Source organism: Pleurodeles waltl, chromosome 10, assembly GCF_031143425.1.
Source record: "Pleurodeles waltl isolate 20211129_DDA chromosome 10, aPleWal1.hap1.20221129, whole genome shotgun sequence".
Lineage (NCBI taxonomy): Eukaryota > Metazoa > Chordata > Amphibia > Caudata > Salamandridae > Pleurodeles > Pleurodeles waltl.
In genome coordinates, this window is record NC_090449.1 from 933,642,948 (window position 1) to 933,656,912 (window position 13,965).

The window sequence follows — 13,965 nt, forward strand, 5'->3', positions numbered from 1 at the left end:
ATCTAACAGGTGGATCCCTGTGCTACTCACCCAAGAAGGACTGCCGGATAGTAGTGGCATGCTGCGTGTTGCACAACCTGGCTTCCAGACGCGATGTTCCTTTTCTGCAGGAGGAGGAGACTGGAGTGGCCCCTGTGGCAGCAGTAGACCCTGTGGACAGTGAGGATGAGGAGGCAGAGGATGAGGACAACAGAACATCTGTGATCCGTCAATACTTCTAATGACACACAGGTAGGACAGAGTAACTTTACATTTCAATGACTTTGGTTGTAATCTGTGTGGCAATGGCATGCTGATATTTCCCACTTCTATGCCCACTTACTGTTCCCTCTAGCAATTCATTTTGCAGATGTTGGTGAATTGACAAATCCTCCTGGTGTGATCACTACAGCCAGCTACAGGTCATTCATCTATGCTCATTCTATGTGCAGTTGATATGCAATGTTTGTACCTGTTTTAAAAAAAACATTTTGATATACATGACATACTCCAAATGGATTTTTTTCAAAGGGTGTTTATTGAGGTGCTAACATATAGGGGGAAGTGCAATGAGATGGGGTGATGATGGAGGAAAGTCCAGGGTATTGTTCCCGACTATTTGTAGCAGAGGTACATTGTCCAACGGGACATAGGAAAGGGAGCAATGGCAGTTCAAGGTGGACAGGGTGACTGAGTGGGACACAAGGGGGACCATCAGGAGAGTTTAATTTCCTGGCGGGGGTCTTGGCATGTGTCTCTGGCTTCTGTCTGTATCGCAGGGAGCGTTTGCGGGGTGGTTCACCTTCTGCAGGGGGAGGGGTGTTGGTGGCCTGTGAGTCCTGTGGCGGGACCTCCTGGGCACTAGCGGCAGTGGAAGTGGAAGTGGAAGGCTGTTCAGATGTCTGGCTAGTGGCAGGGGCTCGCTGGTGTGAGACTGCCTCCCTCATAATGTGGGCCAAGTCTGCCAGCACCCCTGTTATGGAGATCAGAGTGTTGTTGATGGCCTGCAAGTCCTCCCTGATCCCCTGGTACTGTCCCTCCTGCAGCCGCCTGTTCTCCTGCACGTTGTCCAGGATCTGGCCCATCATGTCCTGGGAATATTGATAGGCTCCCAGGATCTCGGAGAGTGCCTCCTGGAGAGTGCCTCCTGGAGAGTCAGTTCCCTGGACCTGTCCTTCCCCTGGTGCACAGCACTTCTCCCAGTTTCCCTGTTGGCCTATGCCTCTGTCCCCTGAAATGTGTGCCCACTGCCACTGACCCCAGGTCCCTGATTGTTGTGGGGGCAAGGTGTGGCCTGGGGTGCTGTAGATGTAGACACACTGCTGATTGATGTGTCCTGGGGACAGAGGTTTGGGTATGCTGGGTGGGTGCTGTGGTGTTGTTTCCAGATGGGGGGCTCTGCAGTGGTGTGTGACTGGGCTTGGGTAACCAGCTGTCCAGTGGTCCCTGATGGGCCAGGTCGACCATACAGATCCTGAAGACCAGAGGTACTGTTATCACTGTGGGCCTCTTCTGTTGGGGGGCTGGATAGTGCTGACACCTCCACTCCAGTGACATTGGCTAGGGTACCTGTGGGGATGTAAATAATGTGTTATGGTTTATGTGTATGACATATTGTATATCCCTGGCTTCCCCTCTCTGGTTGGATTTGCCCTGCCAGCTTTCACTTGTGTATGTTAGTGTATGGTGGGATTGTTAGTTCTCCATGCTGTGCATGCTTTAGTGATGAGTGTCTATGCAGGGCTGTGAGGGGTGTCCATGCATTGGTACAGCATGCAGGGCTTGGCATTGGGATAAGTGAGATGTGATGGTGGAGTGTGTGGGATGTAGTGGAGTGATGGGAGTGAGGGTGAGGTTATGTGATGGCATGCGGGTAGGGGAGTGATAATTGTTGAAAGCTGACTTACCAGAGTCCAGTCCTCCTCTGACTCTGGCCAGTCCCTCTTGCCAAGACTTGCTCCTCTCATGCTGTGAGTGGTGGTGGAGTAAGTGGGGAGTCCACCACCAGTCCTCTGGATAGCGAGCTGGTATTTTGCTACTTTGGAATGTACCTTTCCCTGTAGGTTGTTCCACCTCTTCCTGATGTCATCCCTAGTGCTAGGGTGCTGTCCCACGGCGTTGACCCTGTCCACAATTCTCTGCCAAATCTCCATCTTCCTGGCTATTGATATCTACTGCACCTGTTCTCCAAATAGCTGTGGCTGTACCCTGACAATTTCCTCTACCATGACCCTTAGCTCTTCCTCTGTGAAATAGGGGTGTCTTTGTGGTGCCATGGGTGTTATGTGAGGTGTGTTGGGTAATGTTTTGGGGTGTGTGATGTGGAGTGCATGAGTGGTGTATAGGTGTGAGTAGTGTGTGGCTCTAGTTGTCTCAGTGGTCTTGGTGTCTCTCTGGTGGCAATGCTTTGTAATCGTAAAGGGTTGTGGGTAATGTGGGTGTGTGTTTTATAGTGGTGTGGGTGTGTGGGTGTGGTGTATGTATGGGTGTCAGGTGTGTGTTGTTTGAATTGTCCAATGTGATGTTGTTTTGTCTGTGGGTGTTCATTGTGAGTGCGGCGGTCTGTACCGCCAATGGTTTAGTTTGGTGGTGATTCGTGGGTCATAATGTGATGGGCATAACGGTGTGGGTTTTGATACAGCCACCTTATCACTGACCTTTGGACTGACAGATTTGTGTATGTGGCTGAATTCTGTCGGATTGGTGTGTGTGTGTCATAATATGGTGAACGGATATCCCCGCGTGGCGGTAAGCTGGATTTACCGCCAATGTCATAATGAGGGCCTTAGATGTGATTAATAACGGATGAGGAGTTATTACCTCTAAAGGATGGAATTGCTTCCCCATTATCTCCATGTTTACATCGCAATAGCATCATATTTGGATAGGATTACATTAAGAACCTCCTCTCCATAGTCATTGTGGCAAATATGGTCTTAGCCTACCTCCTCATGGCTAATAAGCCCGCAGGCCTGGTGACAACACCATGTCCACTCACCTGAATTCCAGGTTCCGCTGGACCTCACCCCTCAACACTATTCTCTTGTATCTGAAATGAACAGGGAACGAGTGAATAGCCTCTGGGGGAAAGCGATAGGGAACAGGGATTTGGAAAAGGAAGAGAAACAAAACACTGGTTCACAAAGGGGCGTCACTGTTGTTCTAAGAAAGTTGCCTCAGGGCTTAGTGCAGGATTTCTAAGACTGAAAACAAATAAAAAATGAAAGAACTACCAATATCACAGAGTCTTTCAGCAAAATAACAATAATTATTATCATTCGATTGGGTAATCACTGAGTATTTCAGCAAAGTCACAATAATTATTAGTGCTCGATTACTCATCTATTAAGCACCCTTTTGTAACTCACAACAAAATTGTTATAAAATCAAACTTATGAATTTGTCTTTTGTTATTTGTTTTCACACAATAGACTCGCTCCGAAACAATCAGAATAAATGTTTAAGTTTGCATAGATATCGAGCGATGCTTTCAGGGGTTTACAACACTTAACCGCAATGCTGCTTTTATAAATACTTCTCAAGCTGTCTTTGGAAAATAGTCTTGTATCATGGGTTTCTCAGCATTGACGATTGTCTTTCATAATGCACCAAAAGGTCACTAACCTCAAGAAGGCTGAAAACAGGGAGATGAGAGGGCAATTACTCACAAACCGACTTCTTCTGGAATGTTTTGATTATTTGGGGAAGATGAAATACTGCTCGTGAATTCTCCAGCCGCTGCGAAAGTAATCCGCTCCGGAGAGGGAAGCTCTGATGAAGCCTCGCACTGAAAAGACGACTCCTGAAAGAATCACAGAACTCCAGCTGAACTGGGAGCACCTGCAAGCGAAGGAAGACTCGAAGCCAAGCACAGGAAACACATTGGCAGTTCTATTTATAGACTGGTGTGCTGGTGATTAATCATCAGACACATGCTGGTGCTGGCGCAGGTGTTTTAATAAAAATTATTAACGAGTGTTCATGTATTCTGAATAAGCGATTGGTGTAGAAATTATAATAACATAGAAAAATAAATGCACACATTTGAAAATGTGATTACGATGAGTGGCCGCCAATGTTCACAAAGTGTACTTACTAATGAATTAATATTGTGAAATGTTGAATATATGTTTGACTAATGCAGTAATATGTCATATTAAGGGTTATGCATTATGCTCTAGCTTTATTAATTGTAGGCCTTAACTTAGCGTATGTCTTGGCTAGTTTGCCAGGCCTCTTGTAAAAGCTGTATTTCTTAAAGTTTAATAAATGGCTGTCCTAGAGAGTTAAACTGTGATTTTCAATTTTGCAATATGTGCTCGCAGCTGAGAATAGTTTCACATGAGAACCGACAACTAAAAGATGCTGTTCTTGTCAATGTAACATTTTGTGTGTAATGCGTGTGAGACTGACTTTCTTAGGAGGAGTACAATGGAGATACTGACTGGAGTGGAAGGTGCAACAATATTATTACCTGACAAACAGGGTGATGAGGACATTGCAGGACAACCAATCAGCGACATGTGAACGGAGTAATAGTAGAATTCATAGATATGGAGTTTTAGTTTTATTGGACAAAGTGTGAACATGCGATTAACTGACCAATCGGGATTTTGGAAATAGTTTTAGGAGTTTTAATTTAAAGACACTGCACAGGGGAAAGACGCGCCATTTTTTTCTATTTTTCTGGAGGGTTTACCTCTATTCTTTTGAGATGCCTAAAGACTTTGGGGGTCATTACAACATTGGCGGTATAAGGTGCTTACCGCCGTGCAGAAGACCGCCAATACACCGCCGCGTCCGCGGTAGACCGCCACAGCTATTATGACACACATCACGGAATCCGCCGAAATTCAGACACCCATACAATACCGCCACACCAAAGGTCAGCGATAAATATGCGGAAACAAATCCTCCACCTCCACGCCAACAGAAACACGCCCATGCTATTATGACCCACGAATCCACGCGGCGGGCTTTCAACTGCGGTATTCCATTGGCGGTACACACCGCCGCGCTCAAAATACACACACATCTCCAAAACATCACCACCTTGGACAATTCCAAATACACACACCTGATACACATACAAACAACACTCACACACACAACACAATATAAAACACACACCCACATCACCCACAAACCCCTACGACCAAAAATTTGAGTTGAAGGCGACAGAGAGAGCACAGCAATAGACAACCCCACCACACAGAGGCACACGACACCATCACCCACACAACATCCACGCACAAAACACCACATACCACTACACTCACCACACTCATCAACACATACACCACCCCACACATCACACACACCACCCCATGTCACGCCAAAGACACACCCGCTTCTCCGAGGAGGAGCTCAGGGTCATGGTGGAGGAAATCATCCGGGTAGAGCCACAGCTATTTGGCTCACAGGTACAGCACACATCAATAGCCAGGAAGATGGAGCTATGGCAAAGGACAGTCGACAGGGTCAACGCTGTGGGGCAGCACCCAAGAAATAGGGAGGACATCAGGAAAAGGTGGAACGACCTACGGGGGAAGGTGTGTTCAACGGTATCCAGGCACCACATCGCGGTACAGCGGACTGGCGGCGGACCACCACCTCCTCCCCCTCAACTAACAACATGGGAGGAGCAAGTCTTGTCCATCTTGCATCCTGAGGGCCTCGGAGGAGTCGGTGGAGGAACGGACACTGGTAAGTCAAATCTTAACTATCATAACCCCCACCCTACCTGCATGATATCACACACCCCCACCATCACACCCTCCCCTATCACCCCAAATCCTCACCTATCTACCCATTACACCAACCACCCATCCCAAACCCAAGCCCTGCATGACATAACTAAGCATCGACACCCATCACCAAAGCATGCCCACTGCACAGACCCAGAACACCCCCCAACCATCAGCACACAACCCCCCCCACAGGAATGCCTGCACTGGGGTTCACGCACACCCAACCATTGCTCACCATGAAACACACACATGCAATAATCATGTACTTATACCCCCGCAGGAACCCGAAGGAACGTCACCACACCAGAGGGTCCAGACAACACCACTCCACCCCCAGAAGAGGCCCACAGTGACGATAGCACCTCTGCCCCACTGGATCTTGATGACCAGCCCGGACCATCGTGGGCCTCAGGACAGTCGGTTCCCCTTGCACAGGCACAGCCCAACACCAAGCTGCCACCCTCTGGTAACACCAGCACAGCACCCACCCAGCGTGCCCAAACCTCCCTACCCAGGACAGGTCAATCAGCTGTGTGTCCACCACTACAGGGCACCCAGGGTAACCCACCACCCCAACAACAACAGGGACCTGGGGTCAGTGGTAGTGGGCACACGGTCCAGGGGACGGAGGCACAGGAACACAGGGGAACTGGGAGGACTGCTGTGCGACAGGGGGCGGACAGGCCAAGGGAACCTACTCTCCACGAGGCCCTCTCCTCCATCATGGGAGCATACCACCACTCCCAAGAGACGATGGCCACGGTCCTGGACAAGTTGCAGGAGACCCTGCGTCTGCAGGAGGAACAATATTTGGGGTTCAGGGAGGAGCTCAGGACCATCGGCTCCGCCCTGGGCACCATCGTAGGGGTGCTGACGGACATTCAAAAGACCTTGAGGGACACCGTGGCACTCCAAGGGGCCCCTGACACTAGGCAGGACGACAAACTGCCCACCACCTCTGCCGGCGCTAGTGGACAGGACGTCCCGCCACAGGACCACCACACCAGCACCCTACCCCCTGCAGACGGACAACCACCACGCAAGCGGGCACTGAGATCCAGGAACAGGACAGAGCAAGATGGCAAGACCCCCACCAGGAAATAAGACCACCCTGATAGTCCTCCCACTGTCCCACTTTGTTACCCTGCCCAAATCGGAACTGGGCCAGATCCACTTCCAATGCCCAGATGTGCAATGTACCTGTGAGACTAATAGACTGGCCTCTGCCATGGACATTCCTCCACCATCACCCATCACCATTTTACAACCCCCCTTCATTTTTGTACACTTAAATAAACACCCTTCAAACACCCAAAAAAATGGAGTATGTCAATGATTTGTAAATCTGTATAATCAATTACAGTTGCATAATGGGTTACCCATTGGAAGGCTAACATACCTATGTCACACGTCACAAGCCCTTCAAGGATGCAAACAGTTGACACGTAGGTTACCACACTTGTCGAACTGAAATGGAAGGGGACAACTCAGTTAACAAATAGTGAGTGAAATTGAGGTACAGGATAGAGGTAGATGTGTGAAAGTGAATGTAAAGGAAAAATAGAAAATGTGCTCACCTGTGTGTCACTGGAAATATTGCTGTATGACTGACTCCCTGTTGTGGTTTTCGTCTTCCTCAGCTTCATCCTCATCACTGTCCACAGGCTCCACAGGCTCCACAGCTGCTACAACACCGTCATCTGGATCATCCTCCTGCAGAAAAGGCACCTGGCGTCGCAAAGCCAAGTTATGGAGCATGGAGCAGGCAATGATGATGTCGCACACCTTCTTCGGTGAGTAGAATAGGGATCCACCTGTCATATGGAGGCACCTGAATCTGGCCTTAAGAAGGCCGAAGGTGCGCTCGATAACCCTCCTAGTCCGCCCATGGGCCTCATTGTACCGTTCCTCTGCCCTGGTCCTGGGATTCCTCACTGGGGTCAATAGCCAGGAAAAGTTGGGGTAACCAGAGTCCCCCAATAGCCATACACGGTGCCTCTGGAGTTCACCCATCATATCAGGGATGCTGCTATTGCGCAGGATGTAGGCGTCATTCACAGAGCCAGGGAACATAGCATTTACCTGGGAGATGTACTGGTCTGCCAAACAGACCATCTGGACATTCATAGAATGATAACTCTTCCTGTTCCTGTACACCTGTTCACTCCTGCGGGGGGACCAGAGCTACATGGGTCCCATCAATGGCACCTATGACGTTGGGGATATGTCCAAGGGCATAGAAGTCACCTTTCACTGTAGGCAAATCCTCCACCTCAGGGAAAATGATGTATCTCCTTACGTGTTTCAGCAGGGAAGACAACACTCAGGACAACACGTTGGAAAACATAGGCTGGGACATCCCTGATGCCATGGCCACTGTTGTTTGAAATGACCCACTTGCAAGGAAATGGAGCACTGACAGCACCTGCACGTCAGGGGGGATTGCAGTTGGATGGCGGATTGGTGACATCAGGTCTGGCTCCAACTGGGTACACAGTTCCTGGATTGTGGCACGGTCAAACCTGTAGGTCACGATTAAATGTCGCTCCTCCATTGTCAACAGGTCCACCAGCGGTCGGTACACCGGCGGATTCCGCCATCTTCTCATATGTCCCAGCTGACGGTGCCTACGAAGGACAACAGCGAAGAAACAGTCACAATTCTTCCAGGTATGTACCCACAGTCACACACAAGACTACCCCAGACAATAAACCCTTCCTGTATGTGTGTTGAGTGTAGGCCTCAGTATGTGTGACACAGTTGAAAATGAATCCATGTGGGCCCCTGAAATGGCGGCTGCCTGACCTCTAAACTGGGACAATGGGATTGTGGGGTAACAGCGCTGGCGTTGAACACCGTCGCGGTAGGCGGTCGTAGAGCGTGGCGCAATGCTGCATTGGTTAACAATGGACCCTATGGGTCCCAGGAGCCAATGAACAGGTGCGCCGGCGGTGATGATGCGCCCCGCCGCGGACGTTGCCGCCGCGGACGTCACCGCCATTTTCTATCTCTTCAATCACTAGATACCTGACCTTCGACAGGAGAGGACCTACACTGCTAGTGCTGCTGTGACCTCGGTCTGGAAGCGACGATGGCTGCTGCGTCTGGGGAAAGGGCCCCTGCCTTCACATCGGAGGAGTTGGAGAAACTTGTGGATGGGGTCCTCCCCCAGTACACGCTACTCTACGGTCCTCCAGACCAACAGGTTAGTACACAGGGAGCACGTTGTAGGGGCTAGGCCTGGGTGGAGAGGGCTGGGTGGAAGAGGGAAGGGGGCAGAAGTCATACTACAGTAAAGCATGGGAATAAATGGGCCACATGGTCAGAGTATGGAGGGGGCCACACACATTGATGGTGCTATTCGTAATGACTGTTCCTCTTCCCTTGTGCATGTCATGTTGGTCAGCGCCCACCAGAAGAGGGACATTTGGCATGCCATCGCCAAGGACGTCCGGACCCTGGGGGCCCACCAGAGACGGGGCACCCACAGCCGGAAGAGATGGGAGGACATTCGCCGCTGCAGCAAGAAGACGGTGGAGGCTCAGCTGGGGATGGCCTCCCAACGTGGGAGGGGTGCCCGTCGTAACATGACCCCCCTGATGTTCCGGATCCTGGCGGTGGCCTACCCGGAGTTGGATGGGCGCTTGAGGGCATCACAGCAGACACAAGGGGGTGAGTACAAACTCATTCTGCGGACTTTGCGTGCAGTGGAGGTGTCTGGGTGGGGGAGGTGGGCTGTGGGTGTCCGTAGGCCAGGGCGAGTTAGTTAGGCAAGGCCCCTCCGTAATGTAGGCCATGTGGCAGTGTACCCCACCTCAGAAAACTAGCAAGTTGAGGTATAGTTGCCCCTGTGGCATCCATGTGCGCAGATTTACAGCATTGCCATGTAGCCCATATCCATGAAATTGCATGTGCAGAGGGCAGGAGCGCGGCGTTGTGCATTGGGCTGCTGCGTCGGTCTTGTCCGCCAACTGTAGCGTTATGCCATGTACTAAAACTCTCTTACTTCTGTCTCCCCCCTTTTCCTGCTCTCCCTGTCTGTTTGTACATCAGCATCAACAGGCGGAGGTACAGTGGCACCGGAACACGAGGGAGCTGCATCCCACATGGCCATGGAGGGCCACACCACAGACTCTGAATACACCAGTGGGACGGAGGGCGAGGGGAGCTTCACGTCGGCCACCGGATCACCAACCAGCGACACAGACTCGTCCGCCGATGTGAGGTCCCCTGTGGTGGCGGCACCATCTGTGCGCCCCACTTCTACAGGTACAGCCGCCACCCCCCCTACCAGCACTGCCCTCCCAGCAGCCCCTCAGCGTTCGCCCCGTGCCCGCTCACCCTGGAGGGTGGGCATCACCTTCGCTTCTGGCACCTCAGGCCCTGCCCCAGTCACCCCTGCTGCCCTCAGTGAGGAGGCCATTGACCTCCTCAGGTCACTCACTGTTGGGCAGTCTACCATTGTGAATGCCATCCAGGGTGTAGAAAGGGAGTTGTAACACGGTAATGCATTCCTGGAGGGCATTCATTCTGGTCAGGCTGCCCTTCAGCGAACCCTGCAATCTCTGGCCTCAGCACTGATGGCAGCAATTGTCCCTGTGTCCAGCCTCCCCCCTCCAACTTCCTCCACCCAGACCCAATCCCCTGTATCCCAGCCCATCCCAAGCACACCTACAGACCAGCATGCAGACAAGTCAACACACCCAAGTAGCTCAAGCAAACATAGGCACCACACACACCACAAGCACTCACACAAGCATCACACCCATACAGACACACCAACATCCACTGTCTCCACTGTGTCCCCTTCCTCCTCTTCTCCCTCCTCCCTCCCAGTCTCGTCTACACACACACCTGCATGCACCACATCTACAGGCACTAGGACTCGCACCAGGACACCCAGCACCACACGCCGCTCACCTGCACTCACTACCTCCATTTACACGTCCCCTGTGTCCTCTCCCAGGGTGTCTGTGACGCCCCCTCCCAAAGTACCCAAACGCCGCTAATCACTCACCCAACATCCATCCACTTCACGACAGCCTCCAGTACCTGCACCCAAAACAGCTAAAGTGACACCTCCTACAACCACTTCCTCCACTCCCAGACCCCCTCCAGCTACCCATCCCAGTGTTCATCAGAAACTGTCCCTCTGTCAAATTGACCTTTTTGCCACCAACCCCCCCCCCTCCAATTCAGTTCCGTCGTAGCGCCTCAGCCAAAAAGCCTCCAGGACCAGTGGTGCCTGTTCAAGGTTTTTGGAGTGCACCATCCACCAGGGCAGGCAGTAGGACCCGGAGCCAAGGCACAGGCAGCCCACCCCCTGTAAAGGCTCCGAAATTGGAGAGTGGATGACGGGACCGTGGCAAGACTCCTGGTGGGACAACAAGTGAAATGGGATCGAAGGCGATTGGTGAGTCAGCTGTAACTCCAAAAAAGGTGGGGAAGGTCCAGAGGAAGTCTGCCCAGCCTGTTGTGAGTGTCACGGCGGAGAAGTGCGCCATCATTTCCGGCGGTCCAGACACAACCGCCAGCACTGTCGTCACTGGTCCAGAGACCACCGCCAGAGTCACAGCCCAGGAGGGCTCAAGTATTGTCACTGGTCCAGAGACCACCGCCAGAGTCACAGCCCAGTAGGGCTCAAGTATTGTCACTGGTCCAGAGACCACCGCCAGAGTCACAGCCCAGGAGGGCACAAGTATCGTCACTGGTCCAGAGACCACCGCCGGAGTCACAGCCCAGGAGGGCACAAGTATCGTCAGTGGTCCAGCGACCACCGCCGGAGTCACAGCCCAGGAGGGCACAAGTATCGTCACTGGTCCAGAGACCACCGCCGGAGTCACAGCCCAGGAGGGCACAAGTATCGTCACTGGTCCAGAGAGCACCGCCGGAGTCACAGCCCAGGAGGGCACAAATATCTTCACTGGTCCAGAGAGCACCGCCGAAGTCACAGTCCAGGAGGGCACAAGTATCGTCACTGGTCCAGAGACCACCGCCGGAGTCACAGCCCAGGCGGGGCCAGGATGCCACAGCCCCGCTGGGCAATGATGGAACGTCATGCCACACACCAATTTCCAGTGTGGAAATCATCATGCCACACACCAATGTCCAGTGTGGAAATCGTCATGCCACACACCAATGTCCGTACCAGAACCACCATGTCAAAGCACCGCTGAACAGTCCTGAAACGCCATGTCATAGCAACGCTGAAGAGGGCAAAGACCGCCATGTCATAGCACTGCTGAAGAGGGCAAAGACCGCCATGTCATAGCACCGCTGAAGAGGGCAAAGACCGCCATGTCAAAGCACCGCTGAACAGTCCTGAAACGCCATGTCATAGCACCGCTGAAGAGGGCAAAGACCGCCATGTCATAGCACTGCTGAAGAGGGCAAAGACCGCCATGTCATAGCACCGCTGAAGAGGGCAATGACCGCCATGTCAAAGCACCGCTGAAGAGGGCAATGCACCGGGTAGGAATGAATGGCCCACCACATCAGGCATCCTTATCCCATGAGCAGCTGGGACAGTGACAGGACACTACCATTCACGGGGAGAATCCAGTCTGGGCACCTGTCACCCACCAGTATGGACCTGCATCAACTTGAGAGACTGTGGCTTTGCACTCCCCAGGATGTGACAGTGGGCAAGCCACCCACTGTATAGACTTGAGGGACTGTGGCTTTGCACTCCCCAGGATGTGACAGTGGGCAAGCCACCCACTGTATAGACTTGAGAGACTGTGGCTTTGCACTCCCCAGGATGTGACAGTGGGCAAGCCACCCACTGTATAGACTTGAGAGACTGTGGCTTTGCACTCCCCAGGATACATCAATGGGCATGGAGCCCCGTCGTGGATCTGGCTTGGCGTTTATGTGGCTGAGGTGCCCCCCATTCCCTTCCCCCTGAGGTGCCTGTAGTGTTTCTATCTGATGCCCCGGCAGTGTTCTCTCCGATTTTGGTCAGGTATCTATTGTGGGCCTCGCCAATGCATTTTTGGACTGTTTGTGCACGGACATTGTGTAAATATCTGCACTACTTCTCGGATTGTATATATGTAAATAAGAGTGATTTTAGTATACATATATTTGTTTATTTTTGTATGACATGTATATTGGCACATTACAAAGTTTGACGGAAATTCGCATTGTCTTTGCATTCTTCCGGGGGAATTGTGGGTTGTTACTGTGATGTTTGTGACTGCATTGGTGTGTATGTTGTAATATGCGAGGGTGGGGGTGGGGGTGTTTGGTGGGTGGCCCCCTAACTTTTGCCTCCCCCCTCCCCCGTGTCGTAGGTGCTGTACTCACCGGTATCTTCTGCGCCTACGTCGCTGTTGGTCGTGAAGGAGCAGAAAGACAAGGGCAGGTAGTATATGGAGTTCCGGGTCCATGGAGTTGTCGTTCCTCGTGGGATATGTTAAGGTGAGCGTTTTCCCATAGCAAAAGCTGTTTCCGCCGTGTTTTTATCCACTGTGAATCCGCCCCGGAAAAGGTGGCGGATTGGCCTGTTGTGATACTGTGGGCGGTACATTGTCTCCCGCCTGTCTGTTGGCGGTGACCGCCGCGCTGCTTGTCTGTACCGCCGTGGCGGGCGAAGTGTTAAAGTGGCTGTCTTTGTTGGCGGTTTCCGCCAGGGTCATAATTCCCTTTTTTTGTCCGTCTGACTGTTTGCGGTATTACCGCATCTTTAACACCGTCCGCCAGGGTTGTAATGAACCCCTTTGTGTTTTCTGAACTGTGATGCTGAATCCTGATGCCTTGCTGATCGACTGATGTCGAACGAAGACTGACTCTGCTTGCTAATCCACACTGAGGATAGGTATAATGAAATAGACTGTTGATTATTATGCATATTTGCTTTTTTTTTCTAGGTATCAACTGCATTGTTTTGATAGAGACATATTTAGGTGTTTTTCCAAATTTGTGCTACTAAATTGTTTTGCATGAAGCCCAACAACTTCACTAATGAAATCGTGCTAATAGGGATTAATACTTGATGAATTTCTCTGCTAAACTTAATGTATGTGATTATTTTGACGCAGTTGACTTTGTTATGAATTTGCTCCATAACCTTAGAATGTGTTGTAGTTCAACCTTTGATTAGATTACATTTCTTCCGCCGCTTTGGACAGCCAGTATTGTTTCTGTATGTTTCATTCGATTTTGAGATTAATCTACATGACCTTAGCATTGTTAATATAGGGAAATAAATATTCTAACTTTTACTAAAAGGTGT